A 19313-nucleotide genomic window follows, 5' to 3' on the forward strand; every position below is an offset into this window, starting at 1 on the left:
ATGAACTGGATGCAGAATTATTGATATAGGGGATAAAAAGCAGCCACTAAATCATCATCACTCATCTCCATTGACTCCTGTCTATTTATACAAAAGGTGTTTGTTTAAATGGTACAGTTTGTGTAAAGACAAATTATTCCAGATGTATGCAAATGAAGAAAGGCTTTAGGATAGACAGGTCATAGCAGGGTGTGTTTTTAATGACGCTGTAATTTAAATGAAACGATCATTTATTTGAATCTTTAGTTAAATATGATAAAATGAGGCAAAATTGCTTGTCTTTTCAAATGATGCTTAGGAATTAAAAATCTCACTTTCTCAGTTTTCATGCGCTCACACTGATTGTCTCACTCTCTCACTACAGCTTTTATTTTAATTATGGTTATTTTGGATCTGCCCTCAGCTGAAACCTGTTACCATTAAACTACAGAGTCTTGTACACATAAGGACTCAAACAAATACAGAGGAGTTAGTCAGTTGTTTGACTTAAGAAGCTGATTGTGTGGACGTAATGTAATAAAATATTTCAGAGTTCGATTGAGTCTGGATTTTATTTCTTCTTTGAGCAGTCGAGAGAATAAATTGAGAGATGGCCCTTCATCTTTCTGTTTTGCTCTTCACTGTTTTTCTATGCAGTGGAGTGAGTCTGCCAGCAACCTGCAGTATCACACCCCCACATTGAGCCACAATGCAGCCACACAAATAACACACATCTACTGCATCTCTCTCTCTCCTTCGATGCTCAGAGAGGCAGAGACCCTTCAAATACTTTTTAGGGAATTTACTCTAGACTGAGCGGTTTCTACAGTGACTGCGGACCTGAATTACTAACATGAATTCCCGTATTTGCGTAACAAGCTACTGAATTTAGCTTTGTATAGCAACTAAACAGTCCCTCCCCCCATTGTCAGGAAAACGGGTTAATTATCAATCCTAGAGCGATGCTCAGTTCATGTGAGTCCGTGAATGGGGAACTATGACTGTTACATACAGTGAAGTCTGTTTCCACTTCACTACTCATGTCAAATTGTGCTGAGCTATTCAAAGCCTGCTGTTGCTTTCTTGGAGGTTTTTGCCTCGCTGTAAAAATCAGCCAATTGGAACCATAAAGGGCTTCATAAATCGAGAACATGATCTATTTGTGTCATTGATATGGTCCAAAAAATCAAAGCAGCTACAGAGCCCAAAGTATAATAAATTTGCCTGCAGAAATGTCTAAACAAATCAGCTGGGATCAGAAGGGGACTTTTCTTGCTGTTGCTCTGCAAAGATTTAGGAAAAACTTTTGTGGACCCTCATGGGTAAAGAGCCAGATTGTTGTTCTCTCTTAATTTCCTAGACTAGTGTCTAAAATGTGAAAAGCTGAGAGGATTTGGCTCGCCAACTGCACGATTGCGAGCAACAATTACAAATAGGCATCGGGAGAGCAGAGGGAGGTGCAGGATGTAGAATCCAAGGGTTGGTGGTTAGTCTTCTGATCCTCAGCTTCTCTTGCCCATATGTCCTTGGATGAAACACAGAACCACATCAATGTATTGTTGTGTACTTATTACAAAATGCAAAAAAGCGATTTGTGAAGTACTATAAAAATGTAATCTGATCCACATGACAAAGAACATGCAATTTTGACTACATGATGAATGAAAAAGCCAGCTTCTCTAATTGAACCATGCAGCTCAGTTCAGCATGAAAGAATGAAACCGTGAAGCAATTCTCTTTTTGATTCTCATTGTATGGTGATGGTGCCACTCCCAGCAAGATGTATGGAATAAGAAAAAGTAAGGTACATTGTGATGATTTTTCCATACTTGGTTCTATCCACCATCCTGGTTTTTGTAATGGGTTTGAATTTTTATTAAAATAGCTTTTAAAATAAACATCTCCCTGGATTTGCACCTCTAGGTCCTCTGATATCAACTCAGGACCCGCTTTCAGCATTCAGATTTACACTGTCTTCATGAATGAGAATGAATGAAAGCGGGGGCTTCATTCCACTCGTAACCAAGCAAAAACCCGTACCTCACCGAAGGCAACGTCTGACTTGTAGTAATTAAACAGGCTTGCATATTTTGCCGTATCATCCTAGAAAACACACATTGTGGTGCTATAATGTAATTAATAATAATTTACATGACTACATTTTCCTCACGTACACAAGTGCAAGTCTCATGTTCTTGCAATCTTTTGTCTGCCATAAAAAGATGTCACAAAATTGATAAAAACTGAACTGCAGTAAAGTGAGTTCAGAACCATGATCAATCAAGCAAGAATACATAATGAACCTCCACCCATTTTCCCCTCCTCTACCAATCAAGCGGCTTCAGAATGGTCAATTTACAAATTTAAATGCTTTAAAAATTCTTCTATTCATAAACAGGAACTCTTATTTTGGCAGAATTCGGTATCTCATATTGCTGATTGAAAAGAGGTTAAAAAAATTGTCTCCCAAGAGATTTAATCCTGCTGTCCCTAAATTCATGCATAATGCGCATGATTGGAGGACAGTGACATAGGAAATATTATTAGAAGCTTAAAATATGGGCGAAATATCAGTAATATAATATCTGCAAAAATGGCTTTGATAAAGTGTTTGTGTTGAGTGATAAGCACCTGATTACTGTAGTGTCCTTCCTTAAAGTGATTGTCAGGCTTTGGAGGTTATTTGTTATCACTGACTTCCTGTTGTGTGAATGTAATGCCTGTTTGTAATTCTGTAATTATCCCTCATTAGGAAGTTTGTCCAACACTAAACATCACTCTCAGTACCTTTCTGTTTGTTTGGGCCAATCATCCACATCAAGCAACCAGTTCTTTCCTTATTCCGAGAGTCTGATTGGGTTTCGTCTGAAGTTTGCTTTATATTTCCCTCTAAGCCTTCTGCCTGAAAGTTAGACCTAATTAGGTCCTCATCAGCATCAAATGAGAATTTAAAACTGATGTAAATATACCAAAACAAAAAAATGGTGAAACAACAAAAATGAGATTCATCAAGGTGCATATAAAACATGTAAAAAAGTTATGAAACACTGCTGAACCATTTAAATACCATTACTTATCTAAATACTAAAGCACTATTCCCTAAAAAGTGCCAGAAATAATTAAATGACTTAAAATGACACATCTTCTTTTCCTTTAGGCTTTTTCCTTCACAGATCGCCACAGCGAATCAATTGCCTTCAGCCCTGTCCTTTGCATCCTCTTCTCTCACACCAACTACCTTCATGTCCTCTTTCACTACATCCATAAACCTCCTCTTTGGTCTTCCTCTAGGCCTCCTGCCTGGCAGTTCAAAACTCAGCATCCTTCTACCAATATATTCACTATCTCTTCTCTGGACATGTCCAAACCATCTCAGTCTGGCCTCTCTGACTTTATCTCCAAAACCTCTAACGCGTGCTGTCCCTCTGATGTACTCATTCCTGATCCTATCCATCCTGGTCACTCCCAGAGAGAACCTCAGCATCTTCATCTCTGCTACCTCCAACTCTGTCTGCTGTCCTTTCCTCAGTGACACCATGATAGAACAACTTGAACCCTGCTCCTAAACTTCTAGCCTTGCTACCTTTCCACCTGGTCTTCTGGACACACAGTATGTCTACCTTCCTCCTCTGCATCATGTCAACCAACTCTCTAGCTTTTCCTGTCATAGTTCCAACATTCAACGTCCCTACTCTTAGTCCTATACTCTTGGCGCTCCTCTTGTCTTTCTTTGTGCGAACTCACTTTCCTCCTCTCCTTCTTCGACCAACAGTAATCTAATTACCACCGGCGCCCTGTAGGTCAATAGCGCCAATGGCGGTTGTTGTTAACCCGTGCCTCGACCGATCTGGTATGGAGGTCATAGGTTTGATTCGCATCTTTGATTTGGCAAAAGTTTTACGCCGGATGCCCTTCCTGACACAACCCTCTGTATTTATCCGGGCTTGGAACCGGCACAATAAGACACTGGCTTGTGCCCTCTTGCGGCTACATTCGCCCTCTTGCGGCTACATTAAATGACTTAAAATGACACATAATGAATTAAAATACAGGTACAGGCTGTTTGGAGTTGGGTTGTTATCGATTATACAGAATCTCAATTTTCCAAAAAAATACAAGAAAAATTTAAATCAAATTTACATAATTTCCCTCGACTTAACGTCTGTCTGCCACAAATATAAAGTACAAAAGCCAAACAGAGACACAACTGCTTTTAACTAACTAGCTCTTGTTCCCTTTTCACAAGTGTTGTGAACTTCCCACAGCCCAACACATGTGCAACATCACAATAACAGTGCTTTAACACAGGTTATCACAAGGTCATGTTACTGTACAACAAATAAGAATGAAAACATATCACAATAAATTATGTATGTTTTGAATTCAGATTAGTTTATGGTAAGCTTTTGCTTCTTATAATTTAGGAAGAAGCAAAAGAAACACTTCAAGGAATCCTTGACCAGTTCTTTAAAGTTCATCCAATAATAACAGCCAGAGTCAGCTGAGCTGGAGGAGGAGGAAATTATTGTCAGTCAGAAGCAGAGTTGTCATCGGAGACTGTCACGACTTCCACTATCATCACTAGCCTTTATTTTATTTTATATACACACACACACACACACACACACACACACACACACACACAAACACACACACACACACACACACACACACACACACACACACACACACACACACACACACACACACACACACACACACACACTTTTGTGATCCCCGAAGGGAAATTAGAAGCACACTCTAGTTAGTACTGTTAGTCAATCACACATGTATATACTGTATATGTTGTGTACAGGCCCTGTAACACACACACAAGGGGCCTGTAAATATGCAATGGATGGGAGGGGGGTAGAGTAGTGGGCAGCTACGTCATGGTGCACCCCAATGAGCAACTTGTAAAGGGGGACGGGGCCTTGCTCAAGGGTGCCTCAGCAGTGCTCGGGAGGTTAGCTGACACCTCCCAATGTCAACTCACACTCCATGGCAGCTGGGCGGGAGTGGGAATCGATCTGCCGATCCTGTAACATTGGACGACCCACTCTATGACCTGAGCCACTGCGGCCCCCAATTTATGTAATAATAATAATAATAATAATAATAATAATGATAATAGTGACCTATGTTCCTAATCAGATTATGTAACACAATACTATCCAGATTTTCAGCAAAGTTTTACAGTGTAGGGGAAGTTACATGCTGTGCTTTTCATTTGCAAATCACAGCTGGGAGCAGTGACTTCCCCAGAGTGTTGCTGCTACTGTAGGGCAGCCTGCTGCAAACAAGCACTGGGAACATGGATAAACTCTTGAGTCTTGCAGCTCTTGGAGAGTGATGCATGAACTTTGGTAACAGCCGGCTTTTCTGTTTTTCATGGCTTCCAGTCTCCACTGTCTTCGCTATACACTATGCTTATCCTACCAGAGCAGGAGCTTCACTTGATATACACTCACTTGTAGTAAAAAAAAATCTCTTCTCATCACGTTCAGCAAAAAAACAAACCAACAAAAAACCTAACTAGATAAATTCACCATGGATTAAACGTGCAGTGGTAGAGTGTCGACAGCAGACACAGTTATGGACTCACCTGTGTAGAGAATTTACTTGCTAAACAGATTCTGCAAATAAATTTGTCAGGTTGTCAGAATGGATGGAGCGGGATTCAAATCACCAACCTTGAGGTTGTGTCTACAATCTAAGCCACATCTAGCTATTATAAAGAACAGGACTGTATGTCTGTTCTGGTTTGTCTATGGATCAACTTGCAAACAAACATCAACAGTTTGCACGATTTTGTGTTAATTGATATATATCGCATCTTAAACAAACAAACACACACACATGCACGCACGCACGCACGCACACACACACACACACACACACACACACACACACACACTCACTCTTCTCTAGTATAATGCTCACAACAGTATTACCATCGAATATGAAACACAGCCAGAAGTCATACATACCCACAGTTAAAACCATGCATGCATTATCTAGATAAATGCATGATGAAAACTGTGATGACAAAATGTGATTATGTTACGACCCAACTAAATTGATGGTGAAGTCTGAATAGAACTGCCTATTGGTCAAAGTCACCAATATAATTAGCAGTTACTATGGTAACAAGCTATCAACTGATTATTTTTGTACTGGTATTTTATGTGGTTCAGGTACTTTATTAGCTTGTTTACATCCCACCTTTAGTGGCTTTAACAGTCATAGAAACCCAAAGAATCATGACTGCTTATCTCTCATATTAACATACAGTAGTTTTACTGTACAGTCTGTATTCTTCAACAGTGTAGTAGAATTCTTGATATTGTGCCACAGCTTTTGAATCTCATCTCACGCTCAACAACTACTCTGGATGCTGAACAACCTCAGAAAAGGAAGTAGCTTGATGATGTAGTTGAATAAACTGTTCAGTCTGGCATACATTGTTGACAAAGCAATAAATGTGCAAGGTAGGAAAAAGAGCTTGATAATAATAGCAGCATGTTGTATGGATGTGTACTGATGTTTTCTAATTTTCTGAGCAAAAGGTGAAGTTCGGGAGCGATCTGATTAATCTCCGTATAAACAGAAAGGAAATTATTATTTGTGTACCTCAGCACAGTCCGCGTACATGAATTAGTAGTGCGTACATGTGACAATCTTATGTGGATGTTTACTTATAATGTTGTGACATAGTTGTATTTTAGGCACATTGTGGAGATAAAATTCATTATGTAACTGATTACACTTTGTGCTGAGCACTTTGGTTTAGTATGGTGGGTTTTAGAGTTAGATAAACCTCCAGGAAATACATGTACTATAAGTCAGCTGGAAGTCTTCTGAAGTGATGGAAACATGATGATATTGTTTGTGTGAAAGAGAAAAGGAGAGATAGTCACACTGTTGTAACATCTTTGGAGGAAGTAAACAGCATGTACGACAATAAGTAAAACAGCAGGATGTGGGCTGTTGCTTCGGTGTGTCTCACATTAGCTGGTGCATCATTAGATAAATTCATTTGTTATGGTAAGTGCTGCCATTGTTGTTTTGGAATTTTGAAATCGAATAGATTTTTTAAAGGGACAGAAATATACAAAGTTTAGTGTTTACAATTTGCAAAAATTTTAATAAATGTAGCTACCAGAGGGCACAAGCCAGTGTCTTTTTATGCTAGTCCAAAGCCTGAATAAATACAGAGGGTTGTGTCAGGAAGGGCATCCGACGTAAAAATATTGCCAAATCAAATATGCAAATAAAATCTATGACTTTCGTGCCAGATTGTTCGAGGCCCTGTTTAATAACGACTGCCATCAGTACTGTTCACCTACAGGGTGTCGGTGGAAATTGGACTACTGTTGGTCAAAGAAGGAGATGAGGAAAGTGTGTTCATTGGAAGAGGGAAAAGAGGAACGCCAAGAGTATAGGACTGAGAGTAGGGGCGTTGAATGTTGGGACTATGACAAGAAAAGGTAGAGAGTTGGTTGACGTGATGCAGAGGAGGACGGTAGCCATACTGTGTGTCCAGGAGACCAGGTGGAAAGGTAGCAAGGTTAGAAGTTTAGGAGCAGGGCTCAAGTTGACTGGACAACTACAGCTAATGTGATCAGGGAAACAGGTAGGAGAGTACTTGGTGTGTCATCTTGAAGGAATAAGGAGAATAAAAGATGGAAGGAATACAAGATGAGGAGACTTTGTCGTGGAATGAGGAGGTACAGGAGTGTATTCAGAGAAAGAGGTTAGCTAAGAGGTGGGACACTGAGAGGACTAAGGTGAGTAGACAGAGTACAGGGAGATGCAGCGTAAGGTGAAGGTAGAGGTAGAAAAGGCCAAACAAGGGGCTTATGATGACTTGTATGCTAGGTTAGACAGTAAGGAGAGAGAGACTGATCTATACAGGTTGGCAAGACAGAGAGACAGAGATGGGAAGGACGTGCAGCAGGTTAGGGTGATTAAGGATAGGGATGGAAGTCTATTGACAGGTGCCAGTAGTGTGATGGGAAGATGGAAAGAGTACTTTGAAGAGTTGATGAACGTGGAAAATGAGAGAGAACAAAGACTAGAAGGGGTGGCTGTTGTGGACCAGGAAGTAGCAAAGATTAGTCAGGATGAAGTGAGGAGGTTGTGGAATGGAAAGGCACTCGGTCCTGATGATATACTTGTGGAGGTATGGAAGTGTCTAGGAGAGGTGGCAGTAGAGTTCCTGACTGGGTTGTTCAACAGGATCTTAGATAGTGAGAAGATGCCTGAGGAGTGGAGAAGTGTGCTGGTGCCCATTTTTAAGAACAAGGTGATGTGCAGAGTTGTGGCAACTACTGAGGAATAAAGCTGATGACCCATACGATGAAGTTATGGGAAAGAGTAGTTGAAGCTAGACTAAGGGCAGAAGTGAGCATTTGTGAGCAGCAGTATGGTTTCATGCAAAAAAAAGTAAACAAAGCAAAGCAAAAAAGAGTACTACGGATGCAGTATTTGCTTTGAGGATGTTGATAGAGAAGTACAGAGAAGGCCAGAGGGAGCTGCATTGTGTTTTTGTAGATCTGGAGAAAGACAGTGGTGAGGTGTGCTGTAGGTGTGACAGAGGAGTTCAAGGTGGAGGTGGGACTGCATCAGGGATCAGCTCTGAGCCCCTTCTTGTTTGCTATGGTGATGGACAGGCTGACAGATGAGGTTAGACAGGAATCTCCATTGACTATGGTGTTTGCAGATGACATAGTGATCTGCAGTGAGAGCAGGGAACAGGTGGAGGAGAAGCTAGAGAGGTGGAGGTTTGTCCTGGAAAGGAGAGGAATGAAGGTTAGCCGCAGTAAGACGGAGTATATCTGTGTGAATGAGAGGGACCCAAGTGGAAGAGTGAGGTTAGAGGGAGAAGAGATCAAGAAGGTGGAGGATTTTAAGTACTTAGGGTCAACAGTCCAGAGCAATGGAGAGTGTGGAAAAGAGGTAAAGAAGCGTGTACAGGCAGGAGGGAACGAGTGGTGAAAAGTGTCAGGTGTGGTGTGTGATAGAAGAGTTTCATCACTGGTCTCACCATAAAACTGTGGTGAGACCAGCGATGTTGTTTGGTCTAGAGACAGTGTCACTGACGAAAAGACAGGAGACAGAGCTGGAGGTAGCAGAGATGAAGATGCTGAGGTTCTCTCTGGGAGTGACCAGGAAGGATAGGATCAGGAATGAGTACATCAGAGGGACAGCACATGTTAGAGGTCTTGGAGATAAAGTCAGAGAGGCCAGACTGAGATGGTTTGGACATGTCCAAAGGAGAGATAGTGAATAATATATAAGGATGCTGAGTTCTGAACTGCCAGGCAGGAGGCCTAGAGGAAGACCAAAGAGGAGGTTTATGGATGTAGTGAAAGGACATGAAGGTAGTTGGGGTTAGAGAAGAGGATGCAGAAGACAGGGTTAGATGGAGACAATTTATTTGCTGTGGCGACCCCTGAAGGGAAAAGCTGAAATGTTAAGACAAAGAAGAAGTGAAGAAGAAACACACTTTTTCATTATTTTTCCCACCCGTTTTTTAAAAAAAAAAAAACTATTTTCACACAGATACAGTATATATACTGCATATGTACAGGCTGTAGCACGCACCCACACACAAACAGATTTGTTTAAGCTCATTTTAAATAAAACCTTGATAAAACCTCAGAAAAGCGAAACAAACTAAAATACTAACAAACAAACAAACAAACAAAGAACACCTCTCATCCAAGATGCTTCATCAGTTCTTCAACCAACCTTAAGTAAGTCCAGTCGATTCTTTTCTTTGTTTTATAACTGGTTTATATTTCACATAGTTTTTTAATCATTTCAACCAAATGTGTGAACTGTAAAAGCTTTACCAGGTAGATTTAGGTGTTCAACCAAGTTAACTTCACTCTCCTACCATTGTTTATGCTAAGCTAAGGTACTTAGTTGCTGGCTTTAAATTTTGAACATGGTCTGACTTTTCTTTTTTATTTGACCCTCCTCACAGACATAAAGGTTTTTCTTTTGGGGGGTAGATGTGTGACTCTTCCGTCATGTTAACTAACCATATTTTTTAGATTCATATCAAATGTACAGTAGGTAGCAGTGCAAACAACGAGGAAAAAGAGAAAGTTTTTGCCAAAGGGGAATCATCTCATTCATATTTAAACATGCAAATATTCTTCACAAAACACATTATCAAACAAGTTATATGTGCACTTGATGGATGCAGGACAGCCACCCGTTACGACACAACACCAACACAATATATTAAGCCTACACATCACACGCCCACTCATCACAGCGCTCACACTGCCAGCATTAGCAATATGTGAATATTTATGCTGCTCCCAACTAAACTGCATCTTACATAACAGGAGCAACAGGGGCCAGAAAAATCAGTAGCTAGAAATAGTGGCTGTTATTAGATTTAAAAATTCACACACAGATCATTGAAAATTAAAAGAAAATACAATACTGGAATTGAAAAAGATTGTCTTTTTATGGTCAGTGAGGTTCATCTCAGAATGAGCAAAGTCAAAATATTCAGTAAGCCAAATAATAAAAAACTAATTTTGCAACCAATTCTAGACTTTGTCTGGGGTCTTTCCACATTGTTGTTAAACAGGTTATCAGTCAGCATTTTTAAAGTGTTGTTCCCTTGTGTGGATTAGCATTATCCTTCCCTGTGTTAGTCTGACAGCTGAACATGGGCTGCTGTAGACGTCTTCAGTCAGAGGATTTTATCAGGTCCTGATGTTTTGCAGTTCTTTATGTCTTGATGTCATTATTTGATGTCTGCCTTTGTGATGTTGACTGGTTCTTGGAGGTTGCTGCAGTCTGCTGTTAGGATCACCACTCACTTGTGAGGTCATTTTCCCCTTCCTGTATCGTTCATTCTCAGCTCTGCATGAAGTACACCCTGGATGGTCCTGTGAAGAACAGTCTAGAACCCAGAGTTTGTTTTTTTTTTTTTGTGTGTGTGAGTCTCCATGATTGGACCTATGAGCATGTTCTTGTACATGTTCATCTGCACTTCCGGTATCCAACTGGCTTCTCTCCGGGCATTCTTGATTTTTGACCTCAAATGATCTCCCAGATTACTTACAATTATTACGATTTCTGGAGCTTTATCCTTACTGAGAATTCCTTTTCAAAAGGTAAGCATGTTACAACTTACCAATCCATCTACTGTATAGGTATCTATCTCGCAATGACGAGCGGTCAGGGGAGGCACGGCCTCACCAGCCATCATGAAAGAAAAAAAATGGAAAATGGAAGAAATAAATTAAATGATTATATTCATCCAGTATAAAGTTATTTTCCATTTTCCATCCAATTTCAGGTTATTTTTACTCGAAATTGCTGAATTTTCATATTTACCGCTGAAATACTGAGACGAGACCTGCGGTGAGGCACCGGCCAGCCGGGCCTCGTCATGGATTATGCAATAGCTCGACTAGCTGTACTGGCATGCTATACAGTGAGACCATAATGCTATCTCTCTATATGTTGCTATTAAAGTGTTCAAACACATTTGCTCTATGAACTAAATTCCCATAATTTAGCTAATTTATATAATGTACAGTGGTTTTTGTCAACAACTGCATGTGTGTAACGTCTTTCTTGAATTGAACGGTCCTGAACCAACTGGGAAAAGGCACTAAGTGGGGCACACAGTTCTCCAGCCTCATGGTAGGGGGCGCTGGTGATTCCAGAGATACGGCCGAGGATTCCTCTTCCTCGGCCGTAGACAGCAAACTACAATCTACAGTCAGCGAATCAAGTGCAGCCATTCATTTGTTTTCCGCTTGCCTTGCCTTGCTATAAAAATGGAGGATTACATATCTAAACTCAAATGTTTTTCCTTACTGTTGTTCAGAAGGAGCGGCACATGGGCTTCATTTATAAGTAAACGTAACATATAAACAAACATGTAGGAAACAACATAACTTTTTTTTAAATCAAATGTGCTAATTGTGTGTTACAGTTTGCATGTGTAAATAATTCTGCTCTGAGACTTTAAAAATCACCTGTTGCTAATTAAATGGTGAATAAGCTAAACTGTAGGTTCAAACTTTTGTAAATCTAATTATGATGAAATCAGTGCCTCACCAGCCATGAACTTCACCGCATGTCACTGATATCTAGATATACCGTACATCTATATGAATATAGATAGAATGTCTTTCTTATTTGTTTCCTCTCTTTATAAATCTTTATTCTAAATGTTTGTATCTTTAATTACTCTGGCTTTACGATCATATTCATTCTGTTTGATAATCTTTTAATTATCAATAAATTATCTCTTGTGACAATGAAACGAGAAAACTCTTGCTGATAAATTTGAGGCATTGTGCTTCTCATGAGGCCAACCAACAATGAGAGGTTTAAAAAACTCACAATCATTGCATGTGGTTCTTTTATTGTATCTTGTTTTCCATTTTGTTCCCTTCCTCTGTGGGAAACATACATTGTGTGTACACTCCCACATACATCCATACAGGAAATCCACTTTATGAATTATGTAAGTTTCTTTTGTAGTCTCACTAACTCATGATAGTGGTCTGCTCTCTGTTCTTTTTCTCTGTAATGGTAATTATCACCTTGCTAGACTGACAACCACTGAGGACTTCCTGGCGTTAACCACAGTGGAGCAAAGGTAGCAATACATGTGATACATCTGCTTCAAGTGGAGCACATCATTTTAAAACTGATTGTTAACAATTTTCTTTTCTACTTTATAATCAGCATGTATGTAGTAAGATCAAACCAATTTCTGTAAACATGCATGACAGATGTCACATCATCAGACTGGATGAAGCTTAATGCAGTTTACTTAAATGACTTTCATTCATTCAGTTTTGCCTGGATGTCGGAATGAAACACTGTTGAAGCAAAATAGTTAAATGATGACGTATTTTTTTGTTCTACCTGGCCTACCTGGCCTGAAATATGTTTTTCATGATGCTTGTGACAAGAATAAAAATAATAAATTGTTTTGTAGTTAATTGTAAAAAAAAAAAAAAAAAGGCAGCAATCATTTTGTAAATAGCTTCTTTTTTTTTAACCTCTATGTAACCAGGTGGGACACTTGACAACCATTTCTAATTTACATGGAAAACTAACATTTTTACATTCATATTCCCCAGTTTGACACCGGAAGCAAGGTGGGTAAAGTGTCTTGCCCAAGAACACAATGAGAATGACTGGGATGGAAAAGGATTCCAATTGGCAACCTTGAAATTTTACCATCAGAGCCACAGTCACCCCAGTTCATCACAAGACAACACTTGAAGGTTAAATCTGAAACATCTGGTCATCTGTTTAAGGTTCAGAGATGTTCACCTGTCATCTAAGAAAGCTCTTGGATAACAGGTGAAGCGTTTTTCAGCCCTGAATTACTTCAGATTGAACCTTCAAGGTTTAAAATGATCTAGATGAATGATAGTAATGATAGTAACACCAACATATTCATCACAACACCTAGACATAAAGCCAGACAACCATACATGTTTACATTCACATATACAATCAGTATGGAGCTACTGTATCAATTCACCTACTTGAATTTTTTTTTTGTTTTTTGGTCCGGGGGACTCTCAGGCTTCCTTCCACCTCCAAAAACATGTGCCTTAAGTGAATTGATTAATCTAGATTACCTATAGGTGTGAGTGTGAATGGCTGTTTGTCTTGTGTGGCTTTGTGTGCCCTGCTTCTAACCCCTTTTTGTCTGATAATGTTTATTAGTTTAAGCTGGGAAATATAAATGAGCATCAAGGAAAGCAGTAACTCAGTCCATAAAGTCTGGGACTCGGAACCTGGGTGGTCCAAAATATTTGGAGTGTGAGCTTGGAGTGGGAGGTGTCAGTTCACCTCCTGAGCACTGCCGAAGTGCCCTTGAGTACCCCACCACCACCATATACAGTATATGCTCACGTATATACAGTATACTCACATATAATCATGCGCATGGAGTATGCTAGGGTGGAAAGATAATATCCCCTATGGGGACAATAAAGTTCATTAAAATTAAAAATTAAAAGAAGCTATCAATGTTTCACACTCTTCAAATGAGACTTAAAGAAAAGAGAAAATAAAAATGAAACTCGTCAACACTGTCTTCCAGGTTCACTACCCGGATAAATCCTCTGTTCACAGAGTAACCAGATAAAAAATTTATCCTGCTGATACCCATCTTCCTCACATTGCGCTGATGCTTCACCTCCCTCCTGACCCTAAGTGGTATGTCTCCTCATCTCTGAGTCATAGTCCTTGTAAATTACATGCGTATTAAATGTATTCGGTTCAGCACTTTTCATGGGAAGCCTGTGGATACCATTTGAGCCAAATGACCATGAGTATTCCTTCATGATTTGAAAACGCAGGCCATGCTTTATGGCCTTAGTTTTATTGCTAACTGAGCTAATGGTAGCAATAGTGGGAGATAAATACAAATATAGCTTTTATTGTGGAGTAAAAAAGCTTTCAGAGTGCCATTATGTGTCCATGAGATAGAACTTTTCATATTTTATTTTATTATATATATATATATATATATATATATATATATATATATATATATATATATATATATATATATATATATATATATACACACACACACACACACACACACACACACACACACACACAGTATGTGGTAACAACATAGGGTGCACTGTTTGATTTCATCTCCTTCAGTAAGCAAGAATTCTTTTTAAAGTATTCATAGGACACATTTTTTCTGGAGTTACAAATATATTACCAGTGAGTCCAATTCCAGCTTTTACACTCTAGTACATAAGATTCATTATTTTGTGCCTATGAACCGGATGGTAGTGTTTTGGCTTGTGGTTTGGTTTAAATTACCTGACATCGGTTTCTGTTGAAGAGTGAAAGTGGTCCCTGTTGTTCAGGGAGCTGCTTGTATCTCCCCTCTGGTCTCACAAGACTTTTTCTGACTAAACCAAATTTCTTCTTCATGGCAAAATATTCTTCCTTTCATTATCTGTTTCTAATTTACTTATAATAAAACACACTATTTTGTGTCATACTGTTTTGATTTTTTATCATAGTTTTTCTTCAAATAAGGGAAAAATGTTTTAGCTAAGAGTTGAATTAGTTGAAAATGACACAAAGGGTGACGAAATAAAGTAGTGCCCCTTTTCTTGAGCTTTTCCACTCTGTTTTTATTTGTTTAAATGAGATTTCTCACAGTGCAGTGAAGGCCCTGGGGGATGCCCGATGTATTTCAGACTATTTGAATGGATTTCAAGCCAATAGTCCTGAATGGTACTGTCAGGATGAGGATATTCCTCTTTCACTAATGAGGACACAGAATGCAGCCCTATGGGGGCATAATCCAGTGTCAACTGTAGGCCAGTCTCAAGTTCGTATAAATGCAGAGAGATGTGGCAGGAAGGGAATCCATTGTAGAAATTTGCCAAACAAAAATGAGCGTTCATCTAAAAAATTCCATACCAGTTAGGACATGGCTCAGGTTAACAATGTCTGCCACTGGCATCGTTATCCTACAGGACGTCAATGGAAATTCAGCTACTGTGAGTTGATGACGAAGGAAAGGTAGACAGCAGATTCTCAGATAGACGAGGAAAGGGAAGCCCCAAGTTGAAAACTTGAATATGGGAACTATAGCAGGAAAAGCTTGGGAGTTGGTTGACATGATGATCAGGAGGAAGATAGATTTACTGTGTGTACAGGACAGCAGGTGGAAAGGTATTAAGTCTAGAAGCTTAACAGCAGGATTCAAATTAATAACTATAGTTTTGATGACAAGAGAAATGTAGTAAGGGTGATTTTCAAAGAGTTACATTAGAGTGTTTTGGATGTGAAAAGAGTGTCAGATCAAGTGATCAGCATGAAACTCGAAATTGACGGTGTTATGTATAATATGATTAGTGGTTATGCCCCACTGGTAGAATGTGAACTGGAGGAGAAAGGGAAATTCTGGATGGAGGTAGAAGAAGCTATTCGGAGCATTCCAGAGAGAGAGAGAAACTTGTGGTTGGTGCAGAATACACATGTTGGGGAAGGAAACAGACATGATGATGAAGTGATGGGTAAGTTTGGCATCTAGGAAAGGGACTTGAAGGGCCAGATGCTGGTGGACTTTGCAAAACGGATGGACATGGCTATAGTGGACACCTTCTTCCAGAACAGGCAGGAACATTTGGTGAAGCATGCAGGTGGATTACATTTTGTACAGATGACATCAACTGAAAGAGAAAGACGAAGGCAGAGCAGAGTACCATGTGGCGGAAGTTGATAAAGGAAGAGTGTCGGGCGACTGAGACAATAGGTGAGTCAGGCTATTGGTGGACAGGAGGGGCTCCCAGATGATTGGACTATGACAGCCAAGGTGATCAGAGAAGCAGGCAGGACAGTATTTGGTGAGTCAGGAGTGGCAGAGATGTACGTTATAATAGTACAGGGCATGTACGAGGGCAGCAGAACAGCAGTGAGGTGTGCTGCAGGTGTGACAAAGGAGTTCAAGGTAGAGGTGGGACTGATCAGGGATCAGCTCGGATTCCCTTCCTGTTTGCAGTAGTGATGGATAATCTGACAGCTGAAGTTAGATTGGAATCTCCATGGACCATGTTGTCCACAGATGACATAGTGGTCTGCAGTGAAAGCAGGCAGCAGGTGGAGGAACATTTTGAAAGGTGGATGCATGTATTGGAGAGGAGTGGAATGACTATTAGCTGAAGTAAAACAATATTCATCCATAAATGAGACAAGAGCAGAAGGAAGAGTAAGTCTACAGAGAGAATAGCGAAGGTTGAGGACTTTAAATACTAGGGGTTAACAGTCCAGAGCAACGGTGAGTGTAGTCAGGAGGTGAAGAAATGAATCCAAGCAGGATGGAATCGGTGGGGAAAAGTCTCAGGTGTCTGATGAGAAAGAGGAGTCTCTGCTAGAGTGAAGAGCAAAGTTTATAAAACAGTGGTGAGGCTAGTCATGATTTCCGGATTAGAGACAGTGATGAAGCTAGTCATGATGTATGAATTAGAGACAGTGATGATGTCAGCCATGTACAGATTAGAGACAATGGTGAGGCAAGCCATGTTCTACAGATTAGAGACAATGGTGAGGCCAGCCATGGTGTACGGATTAGAGGCAGTGCAGCTGAAAAGAAGACAGGAAGTCGAGCTGGAGGTGGAGGAAATGAAGATGTTGGATCGGATCAGAAATGAGTTCATAATAATAATACGTTTTACTTAAAGGCACCTTTCTTGACACTCAAGGACACCATACATAATTACACAAAGTTCATTTAAGAATCAACAGTAAAAATAGATAAAATCAATACAAAGAGCAATATATTTCAGCTGGAATAAGCTGTCTTAAACAGATGTGTTTTCAGTTGTGCTTTGATGTGGGGGATTGAATCAATGTTTCTAAGTTGGGGTGGTAGTGAGTTCCAGAGACGGGGAGCAGAGCAGCTGAATGCTCTGCACCCCATGGTAATGAGACAAGCTGAAGGGACAAACAGGTGTAAAGAGGAGGAGGACCTGAGGGAGCGGGAGGGAATGTAACATGAAGAAGGTCAGAGGAACAGCCAAGTTTAAATGTTTTGGAGACAAATTTAGAGAGAGAAGAGTTCGCTGGTTTGGACACATCTAGAGGAGAATTTTTTATTTATTTTATTTAATAAAGTAGATTTGTAGGAAGATTGTCAAAGTGTGTTGAAAACTGAGTTACCAGGCAAGTGGAAGACCAAAGAGAAGGTGGATGGATGTAGTGAGGAAACATGAGGGCAGTTAGTGTTAGAGAGGAGGATGCAGAAGATAGGCTGAGATGGAAAACTAAATTAGCGTTAAGTGTGTAATCCAATGTCTTTAACACCACAATGTCCAGCATGGTGCAAAATGAATAAATAATGGAATACCATTCAACTTTAGTCATTCCTCAGGAGAGTTGGGTCACAACTGTATTGTACAGAATACTACAGTAAAACAGTAGTATTACTCTGGAGGGGCAGAATTCATAAAACATCACTACCTTTGTGGTCATGGTGCTGTGCATTTAAATACAATTCCTTCACAGAGTTTTAAATAAAAATTTTTTTTTAAATACTTACACTTTAATTAGATGTATTGCATGCATCAGCAATACAAATCAAATACTGTATTACAATAATTGATACAATAAAACTGACCAATGTCTTTCCATCACTGTAAGTGGTACAAAAATAAAGTAATATAAATTAAATTATTTTAAAATGAGATGAGAAACAGGAGAAATCTGTGCTATTTTCTATAAAAAATAACTTAAATGTGATAATTCAAGCCAAATGAATCAGGGCCAACAGTGAGAAATTGTTTGTTTGTTTCTTTTTATTGCGGTCATAAAGGCAAATGTATTGTAAGCCCTTGCACTTATAAGATGTTAAAACTTGTAACCCCATCTATGTACTGGGTTATCTCAAACGTGTAGTAACGTAACGGCCTCAGGCTATCCATGTAGAGCTCTATGTCTGTTTCTTTTTGACTTCATTCTCCTCCTATCTCATGTATGAAATTGTGAGATGGATCAATGAAAAGGATTTCACTTGATGCATACTTCTTGTGTATGTAATTGTTGGATGGATCAATGAAAGCATTGGATGAACAGAGCAGAGGATGAGAAGAGCCAAACACAGCATAAGCATCAGATTTTGTGTTGCCATGGAAATGGTGGTGACATAATTTAGAGAAATGTACTCGGTTAAGAAATATTATGTAACTGCTCTCTCTCTCAGGCCTTCTCTGTCTCTCTTTCTCCCTGTCAAAGACAGAGTGCAGATTATTGTTGGGGTAATAAACTGCAACCAGCCAGTGAATCATAATGACAGATACATTAAATGCAGATATAGTGGGACAGAGATGGAGGAGGATGTTGGTGACTGTCTCCAGCCCATCTTCAGAGCAGGGGCTGAAGACAGTCCATCCTCCTGCGGGGGTAAATGTCTCTCCTCTGGCTTCAGTTTGGTTCACTGAATCTTTAGTGAGAGAGATATAAAGAGACAGACCTGTAAAGAGATGTGGGGATGGAGGAGGAGTGGGTTTTGACAACAAGAGTGGTAATGATGCCGGTTGGGCAGGACAGAGGGGGTGGAGGGGGAGGTGAAGTACAGAGACGCACAGAGCAAGAGACAGAGAGAGGGGAGGTAAGAAGAGGTTGGATGAATAGAAAACACATGCAGAACTCTGTCGTCTCTGTTTTCTCTAACTAAAAATAGCAGCTCTTCTGGTAACCCACTGCCCCAGGACACGACCATTTGAATAAAAGCCTCTATCACTTCACAAAATGCCCCCATGTGTGTGTGTCTGTGTGTAGTTGAT

The 19313-nt window shown here is 39.8% G+C and overlaps 1 protein-coding gene across 2 annotated transcripts in view; it reads left to right on the top strand.

Annotated features, from left to right (window-relative positions):
- Nucleotides 1-19313, top strand: part of rasgrf2b (Ras protein-specific guanine nucleotide-releasing factor 2b) — a 57056-nt gene that overhangs the window by 1735 nt on the left and 36008 nt on the right. The gene's annotated exons all lie outside the window — the stretch shown is intronic.

The sequence above is a fragment of the Antennarius striatus genome, chromosome 3 (assembly GCF_040054535.1).
Source record: "Antennarius striatus isolate MH-2024 chromosome 3, ASM4005453v1, whole genome shotgun sequence".
NCBI lineage: Eukaryota > Metazoa > Chordata > Actinopteri > Lophiiformes > Antennariidae > Antennarius > Antennarius striatus.